The 20,480-nt window shown below is 39.5% G+C and overlaps 1 protein-coding gene and 1 pseudogene across 1 annotated transcript in view; one reads left to right on the top strand and one right to left on the bottom strand.

Moving 5' to 3' along the window:
- The window catches only part of CCNB3 (cyclin B3), a 67,286-nt gene that overhangs the window by 9,981 nt on the left and 36,825 nt on the right, over positions 1-20,480 (bottom strand). The window lies entirely within an intron of this gene.
- LOC123594836 lies at positions 240-1,676 on the top strand (annotated as a pseudogene).

Here is a 20,480-nt window from a genome sequence, read left to right as displayed (position 1 = left end):
CCCTCAGCATCAGGAGGAGCCTAACTTTGTGCCAGTTAGAGAAAAGTGGCAGTGCTTTGGATAATTCAAGTAGCTACAGTAAACAAAGACAAGAAGCCTTTCAGCACTATAGCAAGGTTCTCTCCCTCACAACTGCCTTTGGCTAGCACACCCTTCTAATTGTTCACAAATGATTATGCTCCTTATCTGGGGATAAGCAAGAAACAAGAGGGAAGTAATAAATTAAAAAATCTATAGAAAATATAAAGATTACTCTTAGTCTCAAACAAGGAGACAAATCTGACAAAATTTATCACAAATTCCAAAACTCAAAGACCATCTTCTGCAAAGATAAATAAATGGAGAAAATTGCCCAAATATATAAAAAAGACCAACTAATTTTTCAAGGGGAAATGTTCTGAGAAAACCAGAGCAAGTGTCTATTTATGAAGCCTTTTCATTGCAAAGAACTGAAATAAACTTTTTAAAAGCATATCCTCGACAAGATCTGAGAGGACACTGAATCTAAGAAGAGAACACTGTGGGATCCAGAAAGACTAGTTTCTGATGAAAAATCACGTAATTAAAAAAAATGTAATAGAGAAAGCGAACAGTACATTCAGTTATGACAAAAATCAAATCAATTATTCTAAAGGCTGCTTTAAGAAATTCTCCCAGAAATGAGAGGCAAGAGAGAGTTGAAAATATGAAAGAAAAGTTGAGATACAAGAACAGATTATGGAGATACACATGTACACATGCATATACACACACACTCAGAATGAGAGAAGAGGCAGAAGAGAAACAATAAGTAATAGTTAATAGATAGATAGATAGATAGATAGATACAAATTTCTCTGAGCCAGTCTCTCCTCCACCCATCCAAGATGCCAAAAGGCAAGAAGACTAAGGGGAAGAAGGTGGCCCTGGCCCCTGCTGTGGCAAAACAGCAGGAGGTCAAGGAGATGGTCAATCCCGTTTGAGAAAAGGCCCAAGAATTTTGGCATCAGATAGGACACCCAGCCCAAAAGGGACCTCATTCACTTGTCTAATAGCCCTGCTACATCCGGCTGCAGCAGCAAAGGGCTATTCTCTCTATATAACTATCTAAAAGTACCTCCTGAGATTTACCAGTTCACCTAGGCCTTGGACCACCAAACAGCTACTCAACTGGTTAAGCTGGCCCAACAAATACAGACCAGAGACAAAGCAAGAGAAGCAGCAGAGATTGTTGGCCCAGGCTCAGGAGAAAGCTGCCAGCAAAGCGGATGTCCCCACTAAGAGGCCACCTGTCCTTTGAGCTGGGGTTAATACTGTCACCAACTTGGTGGAAAACAAGAAGGCTCAGCTGGTAGTGATTGCACATGATGTGGCTCCGATTGAGATGGTTGTTTTCCTGCCTGCCCTGTGTTATAAGATGGGGGTTCCCTACTGCATCAAAGAGAAGGCCAGGCTGGGCGTCTGGTCCACAGGAAGACCTGCACCACTGTCGCCTTCACACAAGTTAACTCCAAAGACAAAGGAGCTCTGACTAAGCTGGTGGAAGTTATCAGGACCAATCACAATGACAGATACGATGGGATCTGTCGACGCTGGGGAGGCAACATCCTGGGTTCAAAGTTGGTGGCTGCATTGCCAAGCTGGAAAAGGCAAAGGCTAAAGAACTGGCCACTAACTGGCTAAGTGTATGCTGTTGAATTTTATGTACACCGAAGTAATGAAAATTCTATTATGTCAAAGTAATGAATTTTATGTACATCAAAGTAATGAAAAAAAACTCTTTTTCAAAGAAAATTTCTCTGAAGCAAAGACAGATTTATTCTTCAGACTGAAAGGACTCACAATATAATGGACAACGTTAAGGAAAACAGAAATGTCAAAAATAATTCTTTGTAGGGAAGGTAATGCATTAAACAATAATATGGATCTAAGTCTCAATTATCTTGACTACACATAGAAGCAAAAATAAACTACAAGTATGCAAATTATCTTACTTGAGAGGCAATTAACAGATCAGGTTCACTAAAGGAGTTGATTTTTTTTAATGTTTATCAATTTCTGAGAGAGAAAGAGAGAGTGAACAGGAGAGGAGCAGATAGGGAGACAGAATCAGAAGCAGGCTCCAGGCTCTGAGCTGTCAGCACAGAGCCTGACCCGGGGCTTGAACTCACAGGCCAAGAGGTCATGACCTGAGCTGAAATTGGCCACTTAACTGACTGAGCCACCCAAGCACCCCAAAGAGTTGATTAAATAATAGACTCTATCCGTATAATAGAATATTATGCAACAGCTGGAAAAATTGCTAAGACGTTCTTAAAAGAGCAAGTTGCAGAGCAATGTGTCAGCATGACCTATTCATGTAACAAAAATATCACAAAACCCACACTCATTAAAAAGTGGTATTTTTAGGGACGCCTGGGTGGCTCAGTTGTTTAAGTGTCCGACTTCATCTCAGGTCATGATCTCACAGTTTGTGGGTTCGAGCCCCGTGTCGGGCTCTGCTGACAGCTCAGAGCTTGGATTCTACTTCAAATTCTGTGTCTCCCTCTCTCTCTGTCCCTCCCCCACTTACACTCTGTCTCTATCAAAAATAAATAAACATTTAAAAAAAATTTTAAGATAAAAATTTAAATAAATTTAAAAATGTATTTTTGTAAGTATATATATATATATATGTGTGTGTGTGTGTGTGTGTGTGTGTGTGTGTGTGTGTGCATTCATGTATTCCTCATAAAATGTAAGATTTTTAAAGAAAGATAGTCAGGGTGAGCTTGAGCCCCCCACCTGGCAAGCTCGAGCCTCTCTGCCAGTAAGCACAAGCCCCACTTCAGTTTGGAGAGAAGATGGTGGCATAGGAGGACGCTTGGCTCACCTCGTCCTGTTGATCGCTTAGATTCCACCCACATCAGCCTAAATAACCCAGAAACCCGCCAGAATACCAGCAGAATGGACTCTCCGGAGCAAAGTGTAGACAAGAGGCCCAGGGAAGAGGGTAGGAAGGGTGGAGAGGCGGTAAATGCTACAAGGACTGGCGGGAGGGAGCCGGGGCAGTGGAGGGGCAACCCACCCGGCAAGGCAGAGCCCCCGAGTCTGACTTGAAAAAGCGGAGGGGCCAGACGGAGTGAGTTCTGACAGCCAGCAGGACTTAACATCTGGAATATTAAAAGTCAACAGCTCTGCTCTCAAAGAGCAGGGAGGGTGGGAGGATACCAGGAGGGAAAGTTGTTGAGCCCTGGAAGACAGAGCTCAGCTCGGTGGGGAACAAAGGTGCTGGCCAGCGCCATCTCCCTCTCCCATCCCCCAGCCGAAATCCCAAACGGAACCATTTCCCATCACCGAACTTGCTTGCACCGTGCAAACTCCCAATGCTGTGCTTCTGTGGATCCATCCCGCTGACGGGTCTGCCTCCCTCCCAGTGCTGCAGGGACCCTCCCGAAGCAGACCACTGATGGCAAAGTGAGCTAAGCCTGCCCCTCCCACCCCTGTGCACCTTGCGGATCCACCCATTCACCCCGGCTAATACGCCAGAACCCATCAAAGCAGCACCACAAGCCTGGCAGTGTGCAAGTAGCCCAGACAGGGGCCTCACTACTCCACAGTGAGTCGTGCCCCTGGGAGAGGGGAAGATAAGCTACACACCAGTCTGACTGTGGCCCCGCCCACCAACACAAGTTACTCCAGAGAGCACAGGGGAAGTGCCCTGCAGTTCCACGCCACCCCAGGGACTATCCAAAATGATGAAACGGAAGATTTCTTCTCAAAAGAAACCCCAGGAAGTAGCAATGCTAACGAATTGATCAAAAACGATTTAAGCAATATAATGGAACAAGAATTTAGAATAATAGTCCTAAAATTAATAACTAGGCTTGAAAAAAGTATACAGGACAGCAGAGAATCTATTGCTACAGAGATTAGGGGACTAAGAAACAGTCATGAGGAGCTAAAAAATGCTATAAATGAGGTGCAAAATAAAATAGAAATGACCACAGCTCAGATTGAAGAGGCAGAGGAGAGAATAGGTGAGTTAGAAGATAAATTATGGAAAAAGAGGAAGCTAAGAAGAAGAGAGATAAAAAAAATCCAGGAGCATGAGGGGAGAATTAGAGAACTAAGTCATGCAATGAAACGGAACAATATCCATATCATAGGATTCCAGAAGACGAAGAAAGAGAGAAAGGGGCTGAAGGTATACTTCAACAAATCATAGCTGAGAACTTCCCTGAACTGGGGAAGGAAAAAGGCATTGAAATCCAAGAGGCACAGAGAACTCCCTTCAGACATAACTTGAATCGATCTCTGCACAATATATCATAGCAAAACTGGCAAAATACAAGGATAAAGAGAAAATTCTAAAGGCAGCTAGGGATAAACACGCTCTAACATATAAGGGGAGACCGATAAGTCTAGTGGCAGATCTATCTACTGAAACTTGGCAGGCCAGAAAGGAACCACAGGAAATCTTCAATGTGATAAACAGAAAAAATATGCAGCTGAGAATCCTTTATCCAGCAAGTCTGTCAATCAGAATAGGAGAGATAAATGTCTTCCCAAACAAACAAAAACTGAAGGAATTCATCACCTCTAAACCAGCCCTACAAGAGATCCTAAGGGGGATTCTGTGAGTGAAATGTTGCAAGGACCACAAAGTACCAGAGCCATCACTACAAGCATGAAACCTACAGACATCACAATGACTCTAAACCCATATCTTTCTATAATAACACTGAATGTAAATGGACTAAATGCGCCAACCAAAAGACATAGGGTATCAGAATGGATAAAAAAACAAGACCCATCTATTTGCTGTCTACAAGAGACTCATTGTAGACCTGAGGACACCTTTAGATTGAGAGTGAGGGATGGAGAACTATTTATCATGCTACTGGAAGCCAAAAGAAAGCTGGAGTAGCCATACTTATATCAGACAAACTAGACTCTAAATTAAAGGCTGTAACAAGAGATGAAGAAGGGCATTATATAATAATCATAGGGTCTATCGATCAGGAAGAGCTAACAATCATAAATGTCTATGTGCCAAATACAGGAGCCCACCAATGTATAAAACAATTAATCACAAACATAAGCAATCTTATTGATAAGAATGTGGTAATTGCAAGGGACTTTAATACTCCACTTACAGCAAAGGATAGATCATCCAGACACAAGATCAATAAAGAAACAAGGGCCCTGAATGATACATTGGATCAGATGGACCTGACAGATATATTTAGAACTCTGCATCAAAAAGCAACAGAATATACTTTCGTCTCGAGTGCACATGGAACATTCTCCAAGATGGATCACATACTGGGTCACAAAACAGCCCTTCATAAGTATACAAGAATTGAGATCATACCATGCACAATTGCAGACCACAGTGCTATGAAGCTTGAAATCAACCACAGGAAAAAGTATAGGAAACCTCCAAAAGCATGGAGGTTAAAGAACACCCTACTAAAGAATGAATGGGTCAACCAGGCAATTAGAGAAGAAACTTAAAAATATATGGAAAATGAAAATGAAAATACAACAATCCAAACGCTTTGGGATGAAGCAAAGGCAGTCCTGAGAGGAAAATACATCCAGGCCTATCTCAAGAAACAAGAAAAATCCCAAATACAAAATCTAACAGCACACCTAAAGGAAACAGAAGCAGAACAGCAAAGACACCCCAAACCCAGTAGAAAAGAAATAATAAAGATCAGAGCAGAAATAAACAATATAGAATCTAAAAATATTGTAGATCAGATCAATGAAACCAAGAGTTGGTTTTTTTGAAAAAATAAACAAAATTCACAAACCTCGAGCCAGGCTACTCAAAAAGAAAAGGGAGATGACCCAAATAGATAAAATCATGAATGAAAATGGAATTATTACAACCAATCCCTCAGAAATACAAGAAATTATCAGGGAATACTATGAAAAATTATATGCCAACAAACTGGACAACCTGGAAGAAATGGACAAATTCCTAAGCACCCACACACTTCCAAAACTCAAACAGGAAGAAACACAAAACTTGAACAGACCCATACCAGTGAAGAAATTGAATCAGTTATCAAAAATCTCCCAACAAATAAGAGTCCAGGACCACATGGCTTCCCTGGGGAATTCTACCAGACATTTAAATCAGAGATAATACTTATCCTTCTCAAGCTGTTCCAAAAATAGAAAGGGAAGGAAAACCTCCAGACTCATTCTATGAAGCCAGTATTACTTTGATTCCTAAACCAGACAGAGACCCAGCAAAAAAAAGAGAACTACAGGCCAATATCACTGATGAATATGGATGCAAAAATTCTCAATAAGATACTAGCAAATTGAATTCAACAGCATATAAAAAGAATTATACACCATGATCAAGTGGGATTCACTCCTGGGATGCAGGGCTGGTTCAACATTCACAAATCCATCAACGTGATACATCACATTAATAAAAGAAAATATAAGAACCATATGATCCTGTCAATCGATGCAGAGAAAGCATTTGACAAAATTCAGCACCCTTTCTTAATAAAAACCCTTGAGAAAGTTGGGATAGAAGGAACATCATCAAAGCCACTTATGAAAAGCCCACAGCTAATATCATTCTCAATGGGGAAAAACTGAGAGCTTTGTCCCTGAGATCAGGAACTCGACAGGGATGCCCACTCTCACCGCTGTTGTTTCACATAGTGTTGGAAGTGCTAGCATCAGCAATCAGACAACAAAAGGAAATCAAAGGCATCAAAATTGGCAAGGATGAAATCAAGCTTTCCCTTTTTGCAGATGACATGATCTTATACATGGAAAACACGATAGACTCCACCAGAAGTCTGCTAGAACTGAAACATGAATTCAGCAAAGTCGCAGGATACAAAATCAATGTACAGAAATCAGTTGCATTCTTATACACAATAATGAAGCAACAGAAAGACAAATAAAGAAACTGATCCCATTCACCATTGCACCAAGAAGCGTAAAATACCTAGGGATAAATCTAACCAAAGATGTAAAAGATCTGTATGCTGAAAACTATAGAAAGCTTATGAAAGAAATTGAAGAAGATATAAAGAAATGGAAAAACATTCCATGCTCATGGATTGGAACAATAAATATTGTTAAAATGTCAATACTACCCAAAGCTATCTACACATTCAAGGCAATCCCAATCAAAATTGCACCAGCATTCTTCTCGAAACTAGAACAAGCAATCCTAAAATTCATATGGAACCACAAAAGGCCCCGAATAGCCATAGTAATTTTGAAAAAGAAGACCAAAGTAGGAGGCATCACAATCCCAGCCTTTAGCCTCTGCTACAAAGCTGTAATCCTCAAGACAGCATGGTATTGGCACAGAAACAGACACATAGACCAATGGAATAGAATAAAAACCCCAGAACTAGACCCACAAACGTATGGCCAACTCATCTTTGACAAAGCAGGAAAGAATATCCAATGGAAAAAAGACAGTCTCTTTAACAAATGGTGCTGGGAGAACTGGACAGCAACATGCAGAAGGATGAAACTAGACCACTCTCTAACACCATTCACAAAAAGAAACTCAAAATGGATAAAGGACCTGAATGTCAGACAGGTTTCTCCTCAAAACCCTAGAGGAGAAAGCAGGAAAAAACCTCTCTGACCTCAGCTGCAGCAAATTTCTTACTTGACATATCCCCAAAAGCAAGGGAATTAAAAGCAAAAATGAACTATTGGGACCTCGTGAAGATAAAAAGCTGCTGCACTGCAAAGGAAACAATCAACAAAACTAAAAGGCAACCAACGGAATGGGAAAAGATATTTGCAAATGACATATCGGACAAAGGGCTAGTATCCAATATCTATAAAGAGCTCACCAAACTCCACACCTGAAAAACAAATAATCCAGTGAAGAAATGGGCAGAAAACACGAATAGACACTTTTCTAAAGAAGACATCCGCATGGCCAACAGGCACATGAAAAGATGCTCAACGTCGCTCCTCATCAGGGAAATACAAATCTAAACCACACTCAGATATCACCTCATGCCAGTCAGAGTGGCCAAAATGAACAAATCAGGAGACTATAGATGCTGAAGAGGATGTGGAGAAACGGGAACCCTCTTGCACTGTTGGTGGGAATGCAAACTGGTGCAGCTGCTCTGAAAAACAGTGTGGAGGCTCCTCAAAAAATTAAAAATAGACCTACCCTATGACCCAGCAATAGCGCTGCTAGGAATTTACCCAAGGGATGCAGGAGTGCTGATGTAGAGGGGCACTTGTACCCCATTATTTATAGCAGCACTTTCAACAATAGCCAAATTATGGAAGGAGCCTAAATGTCCATCAACTGATGAATCTGTGAAGAAATTGTGGTTTATATACACAATGGAATACTACATGGCAAAGAGAAAGAATGAAACATGGCCTTTTATAGCAACATGAATGGAACTGGAGAGTGTTATGCTAAGTGAAGTAAGTCATACAGAGAAGGACAGATACCATATGCTTTCACTCTTATGAGGATCCTGAGAAACTTAACAGAAAACCATGGGGGAGGGGAAGAAAAAAAAAAAAAAGAGGTTAGAGATGGAGGGAGCCAAAACATAAGAGATGCTTAAAAAACTGAGAACAAACTGAGGGTTGATGGGGGGTGGGAGGGAGCGGAGGGTGGGTGATGGATACTGAGGAGGGCACCTGTTGGGATGAGCACTGGGTGTTGTATGGAAACCAATTTGACAATAAATTTCATATTTAAATAAAAATAAAAGTAATAATACAAAAAATAAAAAATATCTGGAATGATACACACTAATTTATTGTTGTTACCTCTGAGGAATAAAAGTGTTGTTGATTTTATTCATATACATATACACAAATATATATGAAAACATACACACATATTATAAACATTTATTAATTTTGCAGTTTAAAAATTGTATAGGGCAGAGTTTAAAGTGAGATTGAGGGGTTGAAGAAATGCCAGGAGAAATGAACTAAACAATGATTGTCAATGGTTATCACACTGCCCTTAGACTTTGATAATATAAGCAGAAAAATAAGTTAGCATATAAATTATATAATAATTAAATCAAAAATAATTGATACAATGATCTATGTATTCTAACGAGAATACCTATTTTCTACAAACATCAGTGAATCACTTATAAAAACCCATTATATCTAAAGCCATGAAGAAAATCTCATTAAGAAAAACAGAAATTATTATTCAAGTCACTTTCTCAATATACAATAAATCTAGAAATTGTCAATGAAAGAATAAACCAAATAAAGAAAAGCAAAGCATTTGAAAAAAATGGTAAGAACTATTTTTAAAGAAAGAAACAAAACCTAGGTCAACAAGGAAATAAAAATTGCAGTTGCAGATTATTGAGGAAAAAAAACTAAGATAGCTACAATGCTACTTTTCAAAATTAATGGAATGTAATCAGAACTGCTACTCAGAAGAACACGTATGCCTTTAAAGCTTTTATCATGAAGTCAGAAACAATTACAACAGACTAAGCACTCATTTCAAGAAGATAGGGAAAATAAATTTTAATAAACTAAGAGTAAAATAAAGATGAAAGCAAATGTCAAAAATTTTTAAAAAGGAGAAGTTATACATATATCCATGAACTGGTTCTTTGACCAGAAAACTTAATGAAAGTTTTGCAGGAACACTAAAGACAGCATGCACATGCATGCAAACACATGAAAGCAAGCTAACACAACACACATATTTTTAATGAGAAAAGAAATAATTACAAAGGATTAATTAAAAAATACCATAGATAGACTATGATAATGACTGTCAAAATATCTATAAAATAGATTATTTTGGGAGGGTACCTGGGTGGCTTAGTCAGTTAAGCATCCAACTCTTGATTTCAGCTCAGGTCATGATCTCGTGGTTTGTGGGTTCAAGCCCTGCACTGGGTTCTGCACTGACAGTGTGGAGCCTGCTTGGGATTCTATCTCCTTCTCTCTCTCTCTCTCTGCCTCCTCAACTCTCTCTCTAAATAAACTTAAAACTTTTTTTTCAAAAATAGATGATTTTTTAAAGAAAATATAAAGTACAAAAATGACTCATGAGGAATAATAAAACCTTATAGGCCAGGGGCACCTGGGTGGCTCAGTCGGTTAAGTGTCCTACTTGGGCTCAGGTCATGATCTCGCGGTTCGTGAGTTCGAGCCCCATGTCAGGCTCTGTGCTGACAGCTCTGAGCCTGGAGCCTGCTTTAGATTCTATGTCTCCCTCTCTCTGTCCTTACCCTGCATGTGCTCACTCTCTCTCTCCCTAAGAATAAACATTAAAAAAATTTACAAAAAAAAACCTCAGTAGGCCAATAACCATCAGTGTTATTAGAAAGAAAGGGTTATCTGAGAATGACTATTATCTGAGAATGACTAAATGGTACCATGCATCAATAAATTCATGAGCAAATTCATCAAGGAAAATAATTCTCATGTTAAACTTAGTATTGTAGGAAAAATTCTCCAATTATGTTAAGCTAGAGTAGGTCTGGCACCACAACTTAACAAACACAGCACCCTTGATCAAACATTTATAAAGGAATCTTATTTGTGAATATAGAAGCAAAAATTATAAATAAAGTAAAAGCATATCCAATCCAAGAGTAAAGTCAATAAACCATGACCAAGTTCAGAAAAGTAGATGAATGCAAAATAAATACAGAAAAAATACTGCTTTCCCAATATATGAATAAATTTAAAAATTAAAAGTATAGCTTGCATAACAATAAAAAATTCCTCAGTACCCAAGAAAAACCTTTTCACATCAGTGAGACCAATACAAAGACGACTTTTTTAAAACTTAAAATTGTAAAAGAAGACCTGGTAACTAAACAGACACAATATAACTGACTTGGAAAATTTGGTACTGTAAAATCTGTGAATTCTCCATAAATTAATCCAAACAGGCTATTTCTGAAAAGTTGACAAAACTACTCTACAGCCCACCTGGAAGAATTAATGTGTAAGAACAATGATGAACATTTTGTAAAATAAGTAAAGAGGTAATAAATGTATTACAAAGCCATAATAATAAAAACAGCATACTACTGATATTAGCATAGACAAATGTACCAAAGAATAGAATTGGAAACACCATAAACAAACCCAAGTATATGTGATTAAACATTAAGAGGTCCAAACTTCCAGTTATAAAATGAGTTAAGTTACAGAGATGAGAAGTACAGCATAGGGAATATAGTCAATAATATTGTAATAATGCTGTATGGTAAGAGATGGTGAGTACACTCATTGTAGTGAGTGCAGAGTAATGTACAGAATTGTTGAATCACTGTGTTGTACACATGAAACTAACATGACATTGTTTGCCAACTGTACTTCAATAATAAAAAATACATTTCAAACTGCTAGATAATGAAAACAAATAAATGGTGTTAGAATGACCGGATAATCATTGGGGGGAAGTGTATAGGTGCTAACACCAAAACCAAAATAAATTCCAATTAAAGATTTAAATGTGAACATGAAACTATAAATGTTCTAGAAAAAAATTCAGAGAAATATTTATATAATTGTGACCGGATAAGACTTTTCTAGGCAAGAAACAAATCTTAAAACCATTAAAAAAAAAACTGATGGACCTGACTACTTAAAATGCCAATGCATCAACCTAAAGAAACACATTAAGTGAGGGGAAGGTGGGTGATGGGTATTAAAGAGGGCATCTTTTGGGATGAGAACTGGGTGTTGTATGGAAACCAATGTGACAATAAATTTCATATATTAAAAAAAAATAATAAAAAAACAGAAACACTAAAATTTTTCATTCATCAGATGGCAAAAAAATATAACACCCTATGTTGGTAAGATTGTGAGAAAACAATCACTTTCATTCAGTAAAAGTACTATGGGCATGATATTTCAGAAGGACAGTGCCTACATGTATAAAACTCTAAATGTGTACTGCTTTGGTCTAATACTTCTATTCCAAGTAATTTATTACAGAAAAACAACAGTACAATTATCTACAATGTAAGCATATGCATGTTCACTACAGGGTTATTTCTAAGAGCAAATTTTAGAAATAACCTACATGTCCATTAATAGGGGGTTGGATAAATAATGACAGTTGAAGAACAGAATACTATATAGTCAACAAAACTGATATAGAAATACATCAATTTCACTGGAAAGATGTCACAATTACATGAACACTGTTACATGAGAAAAAAGCAAGTCACAAAACACTATAAAGAGGATATAACAATCTTCAATGTGTATGTTCCTAATGTATTTTCTTTTTTTTTTTTTAATTTTTTTTTTTCAACGTTTATTTATTTTTGGGACAGAGAGAGACAGAGCATGAACGGGGGAGGGGCAGAGAGAGAGGGAGACACAGAATCGGAAACAGGCTCCAGGCTCTGAGCCATCAGCCCAGAGCCCGACGCAGGGCTCGAACTCACGGACCGCGAGATCGTGAACTGGCTGAAGTCGGACGCTTAACTGACTGCGCCACCCAGGCGCCCCACCTAATGTATTTTCAAATACACAAACCAACCAATGACAGAAGTGGAAAAAGAAATATACAAGTTCACAATTACAGTTGAAAATTTCAGTACTATTCTCAGCAACAGAATTAGTACACAAAGGACCCTGAAGGAAGATGGCACTGTAGGAGGATGCTGGGCTCACCGAGCGTCCTGCTGATCACTTAGATTCCACCGACACCTGCCTAAATAACCCAGAAAACTGCCAGAAGACTAGCAGAACGGAGTCTCCGGAGCCAAGCGCAGGCGAGAGGCCCAGGGAAGAGGGAAGGGCGGAGAGGCAGTGCACGCTCCATGGACTTGCCGGAGGGAGTCGGGGCTGAGGGGAAGCCTGCCGGCCAAGCAGAGCCCCCGAGTCTGGATGGCAAAAGCGGAGGGGCCAGTCGGAGTGTGTTCTGACAGCAAACGGGACTTAGCAACTGGGAGGTCATAAGTTAATAGGTCTGCTCGGAAAGCGGGAAGGCTGGAGGACAAAGGGAGGGAGAGTTGCTGAGCCCCCGGACAACAGAGCTCAGCTTGGCGGGGAACAAAGGCGCTCGCCAGAGCCATCTCCCTCGCCCACCCCCAGCCAAAATCCCAAAGGGAACCAGTTCCTGCCAGGGAACTTGCTCCCTCTGCGCAAACACCCAATGCTGTGCTTCTGCGGAGGAGCCAAACCTCCAGCAGCGGGTCTGACTCCCTCCCGCTGCCACAGGGCCCCCCCTGAAGTGGATCACCTAAGGAGAAGCGAGCTAAGCCTGCCCCTCCTGCCCCCGTGCACTTGGCCTGCCCACCCCAGCTAATACGCCAGATCCCCAGCACCACAAGCCTGGCAGTGTGCAAGTAGCCCAGATGGGCCACGCCACCCCACAGTGAATACCGCCCCTAGGAGAGGGGAAGAGAAGGCACACACCAGTCTGACTGTGGCCCCAGCAGTGGGCTGGGGGCAGACATCAGGTCTGACTGCGGCCCCGCCCACCAACTCCAGTTATACACCACAGCACAGGGGAAGTGCCCTGCAGGTCCTCACCACTGCAGGGACTATCCAAAATGACCAAACGGAAGAATTCCCCTCAGAAGAATCTCCAGGAAATAACAACAGCTAATGAACTGATCAAAAAGGATTTAAATAATATAACAGAAAGTGAATTTAGAATAATAGTCATAAAATTAATCGCCGGGCTTGAAAACAGTATAGAGGACATCAGAGAATCTCTTGCTACAGAGATCAAGGGACTAAGGAACAGTCACGAGGAGCTGAAAAACGCTTTAAACGAAATGAAAAACAAAATGGAAACCACAAGAGCTCGGATTGAAGAGGCAGAGGAGAGAATAGGTGAACTAGAAGATAAAGTTATGGAAAAAGAGGAAGCTGAGAAAAAGAGAGAGAAAAAAATCCAGGAGTATGAGGGGAAAATTAGAGAATTAAGTGATAACACTAAAAAGAAATAATATACACATAATTGGTATCCCAGAGGAGGAAGAGACAGGGAAAAGTGCTGAAGGGGTACTTGAAGAAATCATAGCCGAGAACTTCCCTGAACTGGGGAAGGAAAAAGGCATTGAAATCCAAGAGGCACAGAGAACTCCCTTCAGACGTAACTTGAATCGATCTTCTGCACGACATAGCATAGTGAAACTGGCAAAATACAAGGATAAAGAGAAAATTCTGAAAGCAGCAAGGGATAAACGTGCCCTCACATATAAAGGGAGACCTATAAGACTCATGACTGATCTCTCTTTTGAAACTTCGCAGGCCAGAAAGGACTGGCAGGAGATCTTCAATGTGCTGAACAGAAAAAATATGCAGCTGAGAATCCTTTTTCCAGCAACTCTGTCATTTAGAATAGAAGGAGAGATAAAGGTCTTCCCAAACAAACAAAAACTGAAGGAATTTGTCACCACTAAACCAGCCCTACAAGAGATCCTAAGGGGGATCCTGTGAGACAAAGTACAAGAGACATCACTACAAGCATAAATCATACAGACATCACAATGACTCTAAACCCATATCTTTCTATAACAACACTGAATGTAAATGGATTAAATACGCCACCCAAAGACATAGGGTATCAGAATGGATAAAAAAAAACAAGACCCATCTATTTGCTGTCTACAAAACACTCATTTTAGATCTGAGGACACCTTTAGATTGAGAGTGAGGGGATGGAGAACTATTTATCATGCTACTGGAAGCCAAAAGAAAGCTGGAGTAGCCATACTTATATCAGACAAACTAGACTTTAAATTAAAACTGTAACAAGAGATAAAGAAGGGCATTATATAATAATTACAGGGTCTATCCATCAGGAAGAGCTAACAATTATAAATGTCTATGTGCCGAATACCGGAGCCCCCAAATATATAAAACAATTACTCATAAACATAAGCAACCTTATTGATAAGAATGTGGTAATTGCAAGGGACTTTAACACTCCACTTACAGAAATGGATAGATCATCTAGACACACGGTCAAAAGACAAACAAGGGCCCTGAATGATACATTGGATCAGATGGACTTGACAGATCTCTTTAGAACTCTGCATCCCTTGGGGCGCCTGGGTGGCGCAGTCGGTTAAGCGTCCGACTTCAGCCAGGTCACGATCTCGCAGTCCGGGAGTTCGAGCCCCGTGTCAGGCACTGGGCTGATGGCTCAGAGCCTGGAGCCTGTTTCCGATTCTGTGTCTCCCTCTCTCTCTTCCCCTCTCCCGTTCATGCTCTGTCTCTCTCTGTCCCCAAAATAAATAAACGTTGGAAAAAAAAATTAAAAAAAAAAAAAAAAAGAACTCTGCATCCCAAAGCAACAGAATATACTTTCTTCTCGAGTGCACGTGGAACATTCTCCAAGATAGATCATATACTGGGTCACAAAACAGCCCTTCATAAGTATACAAGTATTGAAATTATACCATGCATACTTTCAGACCACAATGCTATGAAGCTTGAAATCAACCACAGGAAAAAGTCTGGAAAACCTCCAAAAGCATGGAGGTTAAAGAACACCCTACTAAAGAATGAGTGGGTCAACCAGGCAATTAGAGAAGAAATTAAAAAATATATGGAAACAAACGAAAATGAAAATACAACAATCCAAACTCTTTGGATGCAGCGAAGGCAGTCCTGAGAGGAAAATACACTGCAATCCAGGCCTATCTCAAGAAAGAAAAAAATCCCAAATACAAAATCTAACCGCACACCTAAAGGAAATAGAAGCAGAACAGCAAAGGCAGCCTAAACCCAGAAGAAGAAGAGAAATAATAAAGATCAGAGCAGAAATAAACACTATAGAATCTAAAAAAACTGTAGAGCAGATCAACGAAACCAAGAGTTGGTTTTTTGAAAAAAGAAAGCAAATTGACAAACCTCTAGCCAGGCTTCTCAAAAAGAAAAGGGAGATGACCCAAATAGATAAAATCATGAATGAAAATGGAATTATTACAACCAATCCCTCAGACATACAAACAATTATCAGGGAATACTATGAAAAATTATATGCCAACGGACTGGACAACCTGGAAGAAATGGACAAATTCCTAAACACCCACACTCTTCCAAAACTCAATCAGGAGGAAATAGAAAGCTTGAACAGACCCATAACCAGTGAAGAAATTGAAGCAGTCATCAAAAATCTCCCAACAAATAAGACTCCAGGACCAGATGGCTTCCCAGGGGAGTTCTACCAGACGTTTAAAGCAGAGATAATACCTATCCTTCTCAAGCTATTCCAAACAGTAGAAAGGGAAGGAAAACTTCCAGACTCATTCTATGAAGCCAGTATTACTTTGATTCCTAAACCAGACAAAGACCCAGTAAAAAAAGAGAACTACAGGCCAATATCGCTGATGAATATGGATGCAAAAATTCTCAATAAGATACTAGCAAATCGAATTCAACAGCATATAAAAAGAATTATTCACCACGATCAAGTGGGATTCACTCCTGGGATGCAGGGCTGGTTCAACATTCGCAAATCCATCAACGTGGTACATCACATTAATAAAAGAAAAGATAAGAACCATATGATCCTGTCAATCGATGCAGAAAAGGCCTTTGACAAAATCCAGCACCCTTTCTTAATAAAAACCCTTGAGAAAGTCGGGATAGAAGGAACATACTTAAAGATCATAAAAGCCATTTATGAAAAGCCCACAGCTAACATCATCCTCAATGGGGAAAAACTGAGAGCTTTTTCCCTGAGATCAGGAACACGACAGGGATGCCCACTCTCACCGCTGTTGTTTAACATAGTGCTGGAAGTGCTAGCATCAGCAATCAGACAACAAAAGGAAATCAAAGGCATCAAAATTGGCAAAGATGAAGTCAAGCTTTCGCTTTTTGCAGATGACATGATCTTATACATGGAAAATCCGATAGACTCCACCAAAGTCTGCTAGAACTGATCCATGAATTCAGCAAAGTTGCAGGATACAAAATCAATGTACAGAAATCAGTTGCATTCTTATACACTAACAATGAAGCAACAGAAAGACAAATAAAGAAACTGATCCCATTCACAATTGCACCAAGAAGCATAAAATACCTAGGGATAAATCTAACCAAAGATGTAAAAGACCTGTATGCTGAAAACTATAGAAAGCTTATGAAGGTAATTGAAGAAGATATAAAGAAATGGAAAGACATTCCCTGCTCATGGATTGGAAGAATAAATATTGTCAAAATGTCAATACTACCCAAAGCTATCTACACATTCAATGCAATTCTAATCAAAATTGCACCAGCATTCTTCTCGAAACTAGAACAAGCAATCCTAAAATTCATATGGAACCACAAAAGGCCCCGAATAGCCAAAGTAATTTTGAAGAAGAAGACCAAAGCAGGAGGCATCACAATCCCAGACTTTAGCCTCCACTACAAAGCTGTCATCATCAAGACAGCATGGTATCGGCACAAAAACAGACACGTAGACCAATGGAATAGAATAGAAACCCCAGAACTAGACCCACAAACATATGGCCAACTCATCTTTGACAAAGCAGGAAAGAACATCCAATGGAAAAAAGTCTCTTTAACAAATGGTGCTGGGAGAACTGGACAGCAACATGCACAAGGTTGAAACTAGACCACTTTCTCACACCATTCACAAAAATAAACTCAAAATGGATAAAGGACCTGAATGTGAGACAGGAAACCATCAAAACCCTAGAGGAGAAAGCAGGAAAAGACCTCTCTGACCTCAGCCGTAGCAATCTCTTACTCGACACATCCCCAAAGGCAAGGGAATTAAAAGCAAAAATGAATTACTGGGACCTTATGAAGATAAAAAGCTTCTGCACAGCAAAGGAAACAGCCAACAAAACTAAAAGGCAACCAACGGAATGGGAAAAGATATTTGCAAATGACATATCGGACAAAGGGCTAGTATCCAAAATCTATAAAGAGCTCACCAAACTCCACACCCGAAAAACAAATAATCCACTGAAGAAATGGGCACAAAACATGAATAGACACTTCTCTAAAGAAGACATCCAGATGGCCAACAGGCACATGAAAAGATGCTCAACGTCACTCCTCATCAGGGAAATACAAATCTAAACCACACTCAGATATCACCTCATGCCAGTCAGAGTGGCCAAAATGAACAAATCAGGAGACTATAGATGCTGGAGAGGATGTGGAGAAACGGGAACCCTCTTGCACTGTTGGTTGGAATGCAAATTGGTGCAGCCACTCTCGAAAGCAGTGTGGAGGTTCCTCAGAAAATTAAAAATAGACCTACCCTATGACCCAGCAATAGCAGTGCTAGGAATTTACCCATGGGATACAGGAGTACTGATGCATAGGGGCACTTGTACCCCAATGTTTATAGCAGCAGTCTCAACAATAGCCAAATTATGGAAAGAGCCTAAATGTCCATCAACTGATGAATGGATAAAGAAATTATGGTTTATATACACAATGGAGTACTACATGGCAATGAGAAAGAACGAAATATGGCCCTTTGTAGCAACGTGGATGGAACTGGAGAGTGTGATGCTAAGTGAAATAAGCCATACAGAGAAAGACAGATACCATATGTTTTCACTCTTATGTGGATCCTGAGAAACTTAACAGAAACCCATGGAGGAGGGGAAGGAAAAAAAAAAAGAGGTTAGAGTGGGAGAGAGCCAAAGCATAAGAGACTGTTAAAAACTGAGAACAAACTGAGGGTTGATGGGGGGTGGGAGGGAGGGGACGGTGGGTGATGGGTATTGAGGAGGGCACCTTTTGGGATGAGCACTGGGTGTTGTATGGAAACCAATTTGACAATAAATTTCATATATTGAAGAAAAAAGAATTAGTACACAGAAAAACAACAAGGATAATTATGAAACTAACAACATTAACCAACTGGATCCAACTGACATTTATAGAACACTTCCAACAGCAACAGCATACGCATTTTCTCAAGTGCACATGGAACAATCACCAAGACAGATCATATCCTGAACCCTTGAAATTTTTTGAAGAATTAAAATCATAGTAGTTTCCGTGATCACAATGGAATTAAACTAGAACTGATAACAGAAAAATAACAGTGAACCCTCCAAACACTTGGAAATTAAAAAAAAAAAAAACACTTCTAAATAGTCCAAGGATCAAAGAGGATGTCTCCCAAGGTGCCTGGGTGGCTCAGTTGGTTAAGCATCTGACTTTGGCTCAGGTCATGATCTCGCAGTTCGTGAGTTGGAGCTCCACATCAGACTCTGCACTGACAGTGCAGAACCTGCTTGGGATTCGCTCTCTCTCCCCTCTCTCCCTGTCCCTCCCCCACTTGCTCTCTCTCTCTCTCTCTCTCTCTCAAAACAAATAAATTTAAACAAAAGATAATAAAATTTCCTTAACAGAAGAAAAAAAGAGAATGTCTCCCAAATTTTGTGGCATGCAGCTAAAGCAATGCTTAGGGAGAAATTTATAACATTAACTGCTTCTATTAAAAAAGAAGAAAAGTCTTAAATCAATAACCTAAGCTTCCACTTAGAAACTAGAAACTTCCACTTAGAAACTAGAAACTTCCACTTAGAAACTAGAAAAAGAAGTACAAACTAAACCCAAAGTAAGAGAAAAGGAAACTATATAAATTGGAGCAGATGCCAATAAAACTGAAAACAGAGGGGCACCTGCGTGGTTCAGTTGGTTAAGTGTCTGACTTCGGCTCAGGGAATGATCTCACCCTTCATGAGTTCGAGCCCCAAGTCGGTCTCTGTGCTGACAGCTCACAGCCTAGATGGAGTCTGCTTCTGTGTATCCCTCCCTCCCTCTAAGCTTCCCCAATTTGTGCTCTCTCTCTCTCAAAAGTAAATAAACATTTTTTAAAAAAAAATTTAAAAAACTAAAAACAGAAAAACAGTAAGAAAACGAATGGAATGAAAATCTGGTTCATTGAGATCAATAAAATTGATAAACTTCTAGCAAGATTGATAAACAAAAAGAGAGAAGACACAAATTACCACATATCAGGAATGAAATAGTGAATAATAATAGAACACATTAAGAACTCTATGCAGATAAATTCGACTTAGATGAAATAGACCAATTCCTTGACACCCACAAACTACCAAGTCACCTGAAACAAAATAGGTAAATTGAATCATCTTATAACCATTAAGGAAATTATATTCCTAGTTAAAATCTTTCAGGAAAATGAAAATAGAAAACTTCAGGCCCAAATAGCTTCACTTGTGAATTCTACAGAACATTTAGAGAATAAATAAAATCAATTCTACACATCTCTTCCAGAAAATAGAAGAGGGGGATACTCTCAAATTATTTTATGAAGTATCATTCTCATACCAAACCAGACAAAGACAGTACAAAAAGAGAACACTAGAGAGAAATGTCCATCATAAACAAAGATACAAAAATCGTCGACAAAATACTAGAAAATAAAATCTAGCAATATATAAAAAGAATAACATACCAGGACCAAATGGGGTTTATCTCAGGAATAAGACTGCTTCAATATTTGAAAATCAATCAATGTAATCTACCATATTAATAGTCTAAAACAAATAAAATTA

The sequence above is a fragment of the Leopardus geoffroyi genome, chromosome X (genome assembly GCF_018350155.1).
Source record: "Leopardus geoffroyi isolate Oge1 chromosome X, O.geoffroyi_Oge1_pat1.0, whole genome shotgun sequence".
Taxonomy (NCBI): domain Eukaryota; kingdom Metazoa; phylum Chordata; class Mammalia; order Carnivora; family Felidae; genus Leopardus; species Leopardus geoffroyi.
This window is presented reverse-complemented; position numbering and strand designations above follow the sequence as displayed.